Here is an 11715-nt window from a genome sequence, read left to right on the forward strand (position 1 = left end):
AAACAGAGCACATCTTATGGCTGATCTGGTGACTTTGATTTCTCAAAAGAAATAAAACTGGCGGATATGCCACAATTTTAAAGAACACCATTTAAAAGATACTTTTTATTCCTCTTGACAATTCCCTTAAACATACACAGAGCAATGTCACTGAGAGTTTTATTTTTATTTGTGGGTAAACTGAGATATCAAATTTCATGGTTTAGACAAAAATCATACAACCAATGCTTATCTAAGATCTGTGATTGTTTGAGGGTTAGCATACAGTACTTGATTTAGCAGAATGTACCAAAAGTGATTTAATGAGTGGTTTAGTGGGAACCAGCATACACCCTTATAAGAATATAGGAGATGAGGCCCAGAGCCCCCAGTTTCTGCTGTTCCTAAAAGTCTCCTAACATAGTCTATCTTTCCTCACATTCATCAGATTCTTGACAGGAAAAAGCTATTCAATTCACAGAGTGAAAGTCTACCTAAGACTTATAAATCAAACCCCGAATGAAAGCACAAAGGAAATCTCAATTTTAGTTGGCAGAGTAAATAAAAGTTCTATTTTAGACACTTTTTATCTATTATTTTCAAATGTTCAGCTGAAATTATGATGATAGTTTTGTATTTCCATAATATATATTTTTCTTTTTTCAATAGTGGACCTGTTTGGGTCCCCAATCCAGAACACCAATTTTATTTCCATTTGATGCTTTCTTTTTTTTGTGAAAACTGCAAATTAAGTTCTTTTATATTATTCCCCAAAGCAGGCTTTCTTTATTCCCTTCATCCCTGGTCTCTCAAATAATTGCTCCTTTGTGAAGAACGAAACAATAGCAAACCACTGGTAATCTGTGGTTGGCTTAAATTCTATATTTAACCAGCAAGTTATTTAATCAGAAACACGATCTGACCAACTGGGTAACCAAATTTTGCTGACTATATCTGAGACAACATCCATCCATCCCTCACTGAAACCATCTCATCTGGCTTCCTGTATACAGTAGAGAACGTGGAGTACAAAACAGGACTCACCAAAATTATATCATTTGATAAAGTTTGAAAGTGAAAAACTAAAGGTTTAACCCGTATTTTTGTTTTATTTTTATCCTTCCACAGAAACCTTTTGCTGTGGTTGCTGTTTTCTACTTCTAAATTTTTTTGGAAGCACAGAATTCTCCATTATTCTTGAATATGCATTTTGGAGATGATTATGATTATATAATACTGTGTTTCAGAATCAAGCACTTTGTGGGTTGCTTCTAGCAACATGGTCTTTTAAACTGATTCCAAAGCAGAAATAAAATACCAAGAGAACAGGGACTGCGAGGCAGGCACCCCACAGCTGGTGTTCCTTAGCATCTTGAGGTCTCCCCTCATTCTCTTCTATTATCTCTTGGTATATTACTTTGGATTTGGATCGACTTATGGTGTCCTCTTCATAACATTTTCTAAAAAATGGTTGGAATCAAGATACCTTGTATCTGTGGCTCTAGAGGCTCCAGGCTTGATTCTCCACGCTGGCAGAGAAATGAAGGATAACTGGTTTGTTATTCCACCTTGTTATTAGTAATCAAAGGCACCCCCTGCCTTCTTCTTTTGAGACAGGGTCTCACTATGCACCCCAGTCTGGTTTTGAACTTTCCATTCTTCTGCCCCAGGCTCCCAAGTGCTGGCATATACTTCCATGTTGGTTCAAGCCTCTTATTATTTCAAGCCTCAGTTTCCTTTTTTATAGTATGAAACAAACTGGGAGAAGGGGTGGACTGAAGAAGTAGTTGAGCTGGTAAGCTTCAAAACCTCTTCAAAGTTCTTAATTTATGTTTTTCTATAGTTCAACAAGAAATATTTCTGATTATGCAATACAAGCCTAAATGACCCAGAGCATTTGACTATTCTTCAGTTTGTGATTAGTATGCTCTTTCTATATATTTCTGTAGATATTTAATATATATTTAACACATTTGTATGTACATGTATATACATATATGTGCTGTTTTCTATTCCTTGGTTAGCTAACATTTATTTAGTGGTGTGTGACAAATGCTATTTAAACTATTTAAAATTATTTATGAGCTCATTTAACCCTTACAGCAGTCATCCAGGGTATATATCAGGAAACAAGACATAGATTAAAAGACTTGTTCACAGTCATCCTGACAGCAAGTAGCTGAACTTAGATCCATACTCAAGGACTCTGGTGCCAGAATTACATCGGTAACGACTGTATCATACTGCTTTGTACATAAGAACCAATCTTAACATCACTTCACACTGCTATGTTTGTATTCTTTGCCTTTCACTGTAAAAGGGAATAAAGAATCATTCTTTATTTGCTGTTTTGTTTTCCTCCACATTCTCATTCCTCAACTTTAGAAACCAGCTCCTCATTTCCTTCTTCTGTAAGGAATGTAGCATCTAATTCTGCCTCTGTCTTTTATATCCCTTTGCCATCTTTCGTGCCTAAGGTAGACTTAGATTGTTCTCATCAACCTAAAGGCCTTCCTCTCCTCCTGTTCCAGTCACACACAGGTACCAGTCTTTGGGCCCTCATCGTCATTTGTTTGGATTCTAAAATGTGGCTTGCTCTTGGCCTCCATGTCTTCACTGGCTTGGTTTGCTCTGCCTGGAATTCCAAATTATGTTTGTTTTCCAAGACCTGGCAAAATTAGATTTTCTTTACGAAGGCTTTGTGACTCATCCAACAAGCATGCTTGTCGTTTTCCAAAATCCTGTAGTCTTTGACCTAGGTCTTGCTGCTATCATTGGTTTTCTGCCATGTGTTATATAATTGTGCTGATATGGATTAAATATCTATTATGTGCTAAAAAAATAATAGGGTAGACAGATAATATTTAAATTCAACTTTCAGAATATTGAGTATGTATATACTTTGGAATACCACTCAGTCATAGAGAAAATGAGAGTCTGTCATTTGCATCAAAATGGCTGAATCTGGAGGCTACCAGGTTAAGTAAAATAATTTCGGCATAGAAAGACTAAGACCAGACCACATGCTCTTACTAGTCTGTAAAGTCTTAAAAACATTTGGGCTGGAATAATGAATGGCTCAGAGGTTAGAGAGCACTTACTGTTCTTGCAGATGACTTGATTCAGTTCCCAGCACCCACAAGGCAGCTCCGAACTGCCTATAGTTCCAGGGGAATCAATGCCTCCTTTGGCTTCCACAGGCTCCTGTATGCATGTGGTTCTCATGCAGCAATCACACATGTACATAAAGCAAATAAATCTTTAATTTTTGGATTTATTTATGCTATTTTATGTGTATGAATGTTTTGCCTGCTTGTATGTAGAGGGACCATGTCAGTGCAGTGCCTGAAGAGGCCAGAAAAGGGCATCAGAGTTCCTGGAACTGGAGTTACAGGTGGTCGTTAGCTGCCATGTGGGTGCTGGGAACTGAACCCAGGTCCTCTGCAAGAGCAGCCAGTAGTCTTAACTGATGATCCATCTCTCTAGCTCCACTGAATAAATCTTTTAATAAAGAAAACACTGGGGCTGGAGAGATGGCTCAGCAGTTAAGAACACTGGTTGTTCTTGCAGAAGACCTGGGTTTGAATCCCAGCACCCACATGGCAGCTAACAACCATCTGTGACTCCAGTCCCAGGGGATCCAACAGCCTCTTCTGACCTCTGTAGACATTGCATGACACGGGTGCACTTACGTACATGCAGGCAACACACGCATACACATAAAATAAAAATAATAAAAATTTTAAAAAGTTTAAAAAATAAAAAACACTTATGTTGGGCCAGTGAGATGGTTCAATAGGTAAAAGTGCTTGCTATACAAGCCTGTTGTACTGAGTTTAGTCCTTAGAATCCATGTAAAGACAGAAGAGAAGAACAGACTCCACAAAGATCGTCTGACCTCTATGTGCATGCCATGACATGCACACAGTCACACATACCCATCATGCATATACACGCAATAGTAATAAATTAAAAAAAATACATCTTAAAGGTACAGAGTTAAAAAAATGGTTACTGAGGTCTGGAAAAGGTGAAAAGGGACAATGATAGGAGGCAGGTTAATAAACACATCATTGTTGTCAGGAGGAGCAAGTTCTGATGCTGTACAGTAAGGCGACTATAGTTAATACTATGCTGTCTACTTAAAAAACATTACTAGAAGAGAGGACTCTGAATGTTCTTACTCAAAGGAATGATAAATATTTGAGGTGATGGATATGCTAACTTCTACTCTTTGATGATGACAGATATGTATATATATATGTATATATAAACATCACACTTATTCCTTAATAAATAAATTATTATACCAACTTAAACAATAGGGAAGAAAAACTTAGAGGCTGTAGAAGAGATGCCTGTTTGAATATTCAACATGGAGTGAAGGGAGGAAGGGGAAATGAGACTTAATGATTATAGGCATTAAAACAGAAGGGCCAGTGCAAATGTGGGGGTTACTGATGCGATTAATGTTTCCTGGAGAGTTGCTACCTTCTGAACTCTACAAAGGATCTTTTTTTTTTTTTTTTTTTTTTTTTTTTTTCTCCTTTCTTTAGGAAAATAACTGGCAGAGGCGCTTGAGACTCATGATCATTTAGGACCTGGTCACTCGGGCTGTCTTCAATTCTAGCAAAGGGGATAATGTTGCCATCAATGATGCCTTCATTGTCCCCAACTACATGGTCTACCTGTTCCAGTATCATTCCACCCATGGCAAGTTCCATGGTACTTTTTTCTACTCTGTACTTCTAAGACATACGTCAAGGCTGAGAAGGGGAAACATCATCAACAAGAAGGCCATCTCCATTTTCCAGGAGCGAGATTCTACCAACATCAAATGGGGTAATGTCAAGTATGTTTTGGAGTTTACTGGTACCTTTACTACCACAGAGAAGGCCAAGACCCATTTGATGGGTGGAGTCAAAAGGGTCATCATCTCTGCCCCTCCCACTGATGCCTTCATGTTTGTGATGGCCGTGAATCACGAGAAGTATGAAAAGTCACTCAAGATTGTCAGCAATGCCTCCTGCACCACCAACTGCTTAGCCCCCCTGGCCAAGGTTATCCATGACAACATCGGCATTATCCTTGCATCCACTGGTGCTGCCAAGGCTGTGGGCAAGGTCATCCCAGAGCTGAATGGGAAGCTTGCTGGCATGGCCTTCAGTGTTCCTACCCTCAATGTGTCTGTCATGGATCTGATCTGCTGCTAGGAGAAGGCTGTCAAAACGATGACCTCAAGAAGGTGGTGAAGCAGGCATCAGAGGGTCCCCTGAAGGTCATCTTGGGATACTGAAGACCAGGTTGTCTCCTGTGACTTTAACAGTGGTACTTACTCTTCTACTTTTGATGCTGGGCCTGGTATTGTCCTCAATGATCACTTTGTCACACTCATTTCCTACGACAAAGAATTTGGCTACAGCAACAGGATGGTGGACCTCATGGTCTACATTGCCTCCAAAGAATAAGAAGCCCTGGACCACTCACCCCACCCAAAACAGGAGAACAAGTCAAAGACCCTTCGCTGCTAGGGAGTCTCTGCCCCAACTTAGCTCCCAATGCACTGAATATTTCTCTTTACAGTTTCCATCCAAACACCCAGGAGAAAGGGAGGGGCTTGGAGAGCCCTAATCTCTTGATACCACCAATAAGATTCGCTTCACCTCCCAAAGAATAACTGTAGTGCTAACATTAGAAGATATACTGTGAACCTATCGCCTCCATTTCTCTCTTCTTCCTTCTCTCCCTCGCTCCCTCTTTCCCTTCCTCTCTTCCTTCTATGGTCAACAAGTGCTATATGAGTGCTTACTATATGCCAAGTTATAGGCACTTGGAAATACAGCACTAAACAAAATAAATAATGCTTAAATTATAGTAGATACAGATTCATAAACTATGCAGTGTGTTAATAAGCTATCAAATGGAAAAAATTGGTGACAGGAGAGAAGAAATAGTAATGAGGATAAAATATTATATGGGGAGATTGGATTTCACTGGAAGTTAGAATTTGAGGAGAGCCTCTCAGGACATGAGGAAGCGATCCAGATGTCTACTGAGGGAGCAATTTAGATGTCTACATGTGGGAGAGAATCCCATAGAGGAAATAACAAGCTGATGGGCCCTGGGCCTGGAAGTCAGCTCTGTGCAGATCTATTGGCATAATCTGATTAGTTGGAGCAAGATAGAGCTCCCCACAGGCTTTGGTTTAAGACTATCCCATGAGGAGGAACTGGCTCTGATCCACTGTACCAGGTACAGTGACTGGAAGAGGGTTTGGATAGAACAGCAAAGCATGGTATCTAAGGAAGAAGATCTGGGCAAGAGACTGGTAATGGGTGGAGGGAGTGTGTTCAGGAAGTGGCCAGAAAGAGTGGTGTAATCTGCCTATTGTCTCTCAGCTTTAAACTTGTCCTTTTTGTGCTCTTTTCTGTGATGCTAGAGCGGAGACTTCGCAAACCAGATTCAGGGATTCTCTTACCAATAGGTTTCTTCTTAGGTTTTGACAAGACAATGCAGGAGATAGAGACTGGAAGGCCTGAGGAGAACAAAAGAGAGTCATTTCCTGTTTCTTTTCTTTCTTTTTTGGTCTCCCTTTAGCCCCGGCTGACCTGGAACTCATTATGTAGACCAGGCTGCCCTCAAACTCACAGAGATCTGCCTGCCTCTGCCTCTGCTGGCATTAAGGTCATGTACCACCATGCCTGGCTCCATTTCCTGTTTCTTTAATATGTTGTTGTTCTAGAAGTGCCCCTTTCCCCAGCAGTGGTGTTTCATACCACTGGGACATTCTTACAACTCCAGCCTCTTGGCTTTTGCAGAACTAGCTTCAACATGTTTCCTAATGGTACCAGAAGAAACCACGTATGAATCACCTCAAATGTGAAGCCCTAGTTTCATAGTGTCTGCTTCTTCCAGCTTTTCAGTCCAAGCCCCCCACTTCTGTTCCCCTAGACAGGATGGTAACTGCTGTCTGCAGTTATTATTTCTTCCTGGTTGGCCCTCTAACAGCTGTGTGACCAATTCCTCATATTAAATCCTTTCTATTGAAATACCTAGCATGGTATCTGTTTTCTTGACTAAATTTTTTGATGATTTATTATTATTATTATTAATTATTATTTATGTGTATGAGTGCGAATCTGTATGTGAATGCCACATGTGTGCTGGTACCCGTGGAGACCAGAAGAGGGCGCCATATCCCTTGGAGATGGACTTACAGGCAGCTGTGAGCCACTCAACGTGGGTGCTGGAAACCTAACTTGAATCGTTTGGAAAAACAGCAAGTGAGTCATCTCTCTAGCTCCATTCCTGACTAAATTCTTATTAATACAGAAGCAGAGCTCAGAACATTGAACTCTAAAGCATAGTATTCAGGAATCTAGGCAAGGAAGCAGTTGACTGACAGGTAGCTAGAGATTTACTTTGAATACCAACATGGATCTCCTAACTGTCTTCCTTGCCTTTCATAATAGGAATAGTGATACCTACCTTTTTTATTGGAATGTTAGTTAAGTTACTATAAAAGACACCTGTACAGAGACTCAGAAGGCATTAGATTTCAAATGACACAAGTTGACTTGTCACAGCTTAAGCAGCAAGTGGGCGTGTATTGACATTATAAAGATTCAGAGTGTTGTATGGATCCAAAAGTAGGGAAAGCAGTTCTAACTTGGGAAAAGTTGGGACTAAGAACTCAAAAACTGTTAGGATTCTTGTTTGCATTTACATTTTTCTGCATGTTGACTATATTCCTTTTATTGGGGACTTTGTGTCTTCTGTCTGCTTCCATTGTTTATATTATGTAGAGAATATTTCTACCTACAGATTTGGGGTTGATACCTCTTCTTTCAAAATTAGTAATCAGGTGGGACACTCTTAGCTGCGTTTTAAAATTTTATAAAACCGAATCCAAGGAACATCTTAGTTTAGAAATACACTCATGATCGCTTTAATTATGGCCATGAGAGTAAAGGTTACCTAACCTAATGAGAGCATAGATTTTGATAGCCCACCCCTATAGAGAAGAGGCAGATGCCAAGGTCACTGTGGACTGTGGACTGACCTTCAAGCATCTATCATGGTTTGTCTCAGTACCACTGATAAAACTTGGAGGCAAGGCCAAGACCCAATGTGGGTCTTGAATTTCAGACTGAGCAGCCATAACTGCACAGATCCTTCTGCCTCAGATTCAGATTGATCCTAGAAGGTGTGGGAGGGGAGATGAGTCTCCAGGTGAGGATGCAGGGACCTCAGTTGTAGTGGGTGTAAGGGGTGAAGACTCAGGACACACCTTCCCTGCATCGCTGTTAGAGCTCTTAAGCACATCCCAGGTTTCTCATTAAAAAAATGTAGCTCTACTTCTAATTTTCATTTCATTGAAGACACTAGGGCTGCCCATGGACTAAGCAAAAATGACAGCTTGCAGGGCTCCTCGAGGCTGCTGACATCCCATAGGACGAGCTTCTTTAAACTCCATTCCTTTCCAGCCACTCCCCTAATTCCTCATGGTCCAGGGATACTTTGTTGATATTTTTTCCCCATTTGCTTTATTGGCTTCAGATCTCTTCAATGATTCAAAAGAAAGCATTTTGTGTAACTGTAAGATTAAGATCTGAGCCTTACCCAGAAGCACAGAATCAGAATCTGGTCTCTATCTTGAAAGAGAATTTGAGGGCTGCTGAACAGTCCACACTGGACTCACACATGGAAAAATAACATTAATGCTATAAATTCTTTTCTGCTGTGAAATATGTTGTGTGTTAGAAACAAGGAGGTGGTGTTTATGGTGTAACTCAGGGCAATGGGATAGAGTTATGCACGAAGAACGGAATGGTAAAACATGGTGTAAAGTCTCTGACGTGAGAGGCTTTAGAGGATAAAATGATTTTTAACACTTATCTAGAAGCTTCCTCCTAAGAGGCACTCACAGATATTCCTGCAGACATCCCAGTACCCTGCATACATAGGTGAGACAAACCATGTGACTCCCTAAAAGCAAGGCTCCAGAAAGTAAAATTTATTTGACCTTCTAAACTTGGAGCAGGCTAGCGGAGACTATTTGTTTCTCCCACAGACACTGGAAAAATCCCATCCCGGAAGCGAGGCAGCTGAGGGTCTTCAAGTTTCATAAAGAGACCTATCATTATGTATACAATGATTGCTCCCAACTGGGACCAAGGACAGAAAATGACACAGTTGCTCCAACTCCATTTCACTGTGACACAAAGATGTACTAGGAGCTGGGAGGTAGTTTAGCCCAGAGATGTTTTCTGTTGAGTGCAGGAAAAGGTACAGATGGCATCAGGAACCAATGAAGGTACAGATAAAGCATAACTTTTGATCGTGAGTGCTGATAAACATCCAGGCTGCTGAGAGATGTTGTTCTCTGGAGACATTTAAAAATAGACTTCTCTCTTATCTAAGGAAGATATAGAGTTCTTGACTGTAGCCCGAAGAAGGGTCATAACCTTTAGGAGAATGATGCAAAATAAGTTGTTTCAATATTTTTTGTAGCTTTCATTCTCCTCAGGAACCCAGAGTCACGTTACAGTTCTCAGTGATCTGGGCCTGTCTTTTCACCCCTCTCAGAAAGTCTGCTAGAGGAAAGAGCAGCAGGCAGGGAAGCCAGTTAGCTGTGTCCTCTAGACTCACATGATGATCCAGTCTAGAGTTCTGGGAAGGTTTACTGTTGATACCAAATGGCCAGAAAAATCACTAAGAATCATAATAACTGGCTACAGGGACCGGATGCAAGCTCAGATGCTGCCATTTACCAGCTAAAATCTTCTAGCAAGCAACTACTTACTGAACTTCCTTTCCCTTATTTGTAACATGAGGATATTAATATCTGTGTTGAGTACATATTGGGGCTGTCTGAGGATCAGATGAAGTCATGTCTGCGAAAGCACTCTTTAAACTGTGAAATACTATATGTGGCATTGTTCAAAACAAAGGCAAAAGTCTTATTTTCACCATTAACCCCAAGTTCTCTACTCAACTTTTTAGCTCATCTGTGGAACAGGCAGCAGAAAGCCTGATTTAACATTCCTTCTTAACTGTCATTTCCTTCTCTGGGGGAAGTGCTTGGGAGCAGAGGCAGATTCAAAGGCGGCCTTTGGAGTGAAAAACATGGAAAGGGAAGTGATTTAGACGCCTTTCCACTTGGATAAAAGGACTTCAATCTATGAAAAAATAAAAATTAATGATTTTCCAAAGACTTTGAAATCTTCCTTATTTGCCAGGTAAACACACTTTACTCTCAGTAAAGAACATGTGTACACACACATATTCTAGCTCCATGAGTCACGGACTTGGTCAAGTTAAGATCTCATACGTTAAGGTTCTTAGAAGAGTTCTTAGTAAGCACCAAATAATGTATTCATTATTTTTCCCCCTGTATCTCATCAGAGCCTCACAACCTTGCAAGTTGTCTGTTTATACTGCTCTCCATCTTATAGATAAAGGTGGCCCTCCCATTAAGTATTTGAACATCAACCATTTTTCAATAAGGAGAACAGCATCTCGCAGGGTTAGGAGCCAGATGTTTCTGGGAACAATGTCTTAGAGCCAGAACGATCTTTGAAAGACTGTAACTTAGAAAGTATCCATGTTTTGGTGCAAGCCATTCCATATGAATACAAATCTCCAAATGAAGATTTGCTAATCACAAGCAAAATTCAGGAGGAAACAAACAAAAACATCTGTACATGGATGCTTGTATAGTCAGACCATTCTGAAGAAAGCCGGTGCTTCCTTTGGCCCTTGTTTTCTTTCAGCCCTTGAGGGTATGCTCTACTTTACTCAGTGATAAACTCTATACTACAGGAAAAGGAGAAAGAAAATCAGTATTTCTATTGCCTATAAACTTTCTTCCAAATTGACTTTATTAAGTATTTGTACATGCCAATGGATTTTTCTATTGCAGATACATTAGTCAACGTAAGGAATCTTATTTTAACAAGTAGGTTCTAAAATAGACACTGAAGTTACATGTGTTACACAGTATGGCTCTGCTTATACAATGTTCTCTGATTTTGTGTTATAGGTGAGGCATACTTTCTTTACAATCCAGTTTTTGTCAGCTTTATTATCTTAAAAATATTTTTTTTTATTATTTTTATTTTATGTGTATGAGTATATTGCCTGCATGTGTAAAAGTGTACCCATGTCATCATGCAATGCCTACTGAGGTCAAAAGAAGGTACCAGAACCCACGGAACTGGAGTTACTGATGGCTGTTAGCTGCCATGTAGGTGCTGGGAATCAAACCCCGTCCTCTGAAAGAGCAGCTAGTACTCCCGACCTCTGAGCCATCTCACCAGCCCCTTATTAATTGCTGTTGTAGTAAGCAATTTGGTGGTCTGCTTATTCTGTCTAATATATTTTCTAAGAATTGACTCATCTATGAATATGGGTACTTGGAACCATGAGTCCGTGACTCATCACCCTCCCACAGCTTAAATGTAGAAGATGGACATATGAAACATACCCGGCCAAAGCAAATTCTTCATCCTTAGATTCTGGAATTGGGCTTCAGATACCCTAGTTATTTCATCATGTTCATTTGGGGTAAAGAGAAATGAATTTAAGTGTAAAGGTGAAAAGAAGCAATCAGGGTTGGTTTGATGAAAAAGAATGGCTTAAGGCAAGAAGTACAAGGTTAGAGGGAGAGGGAAAGGGATAGGTAGAGGGAGGGAGGGAGGGAGGGAGAGAGAGAGAGAGAGAGAGAGAGAGAGA

General features: G+C 40.2%; 1 pseudogene; it reads left to right on the top strand.

Moving 5' to 3' along the window:
* Positions 1-4643: 4643 nt before the first annotated feature.
* On the top strand, positions 4644-5447 carry LOC103746792 (annotated as a pseudogene).
* Positions 5448-11715: the final 6268 nt, after the last annotated feature.

Source organism: Nannospalax galili, unplaced genomic scaffold (genome assembly GCF_000622305.1).
Source record: "Nannospalax galili isolate Female #2095 unplaced genomic scaffold, S.galili_v1.0 scaffold884, whole genome shotgun sequence".
Taxonomy (NCBI): domain Eukaryota; kingdom Metazoa; phylum Chordata; class Mammalia; order Rodentia; family Spalacidae; genus Nannospalax; species Nannospalax galili.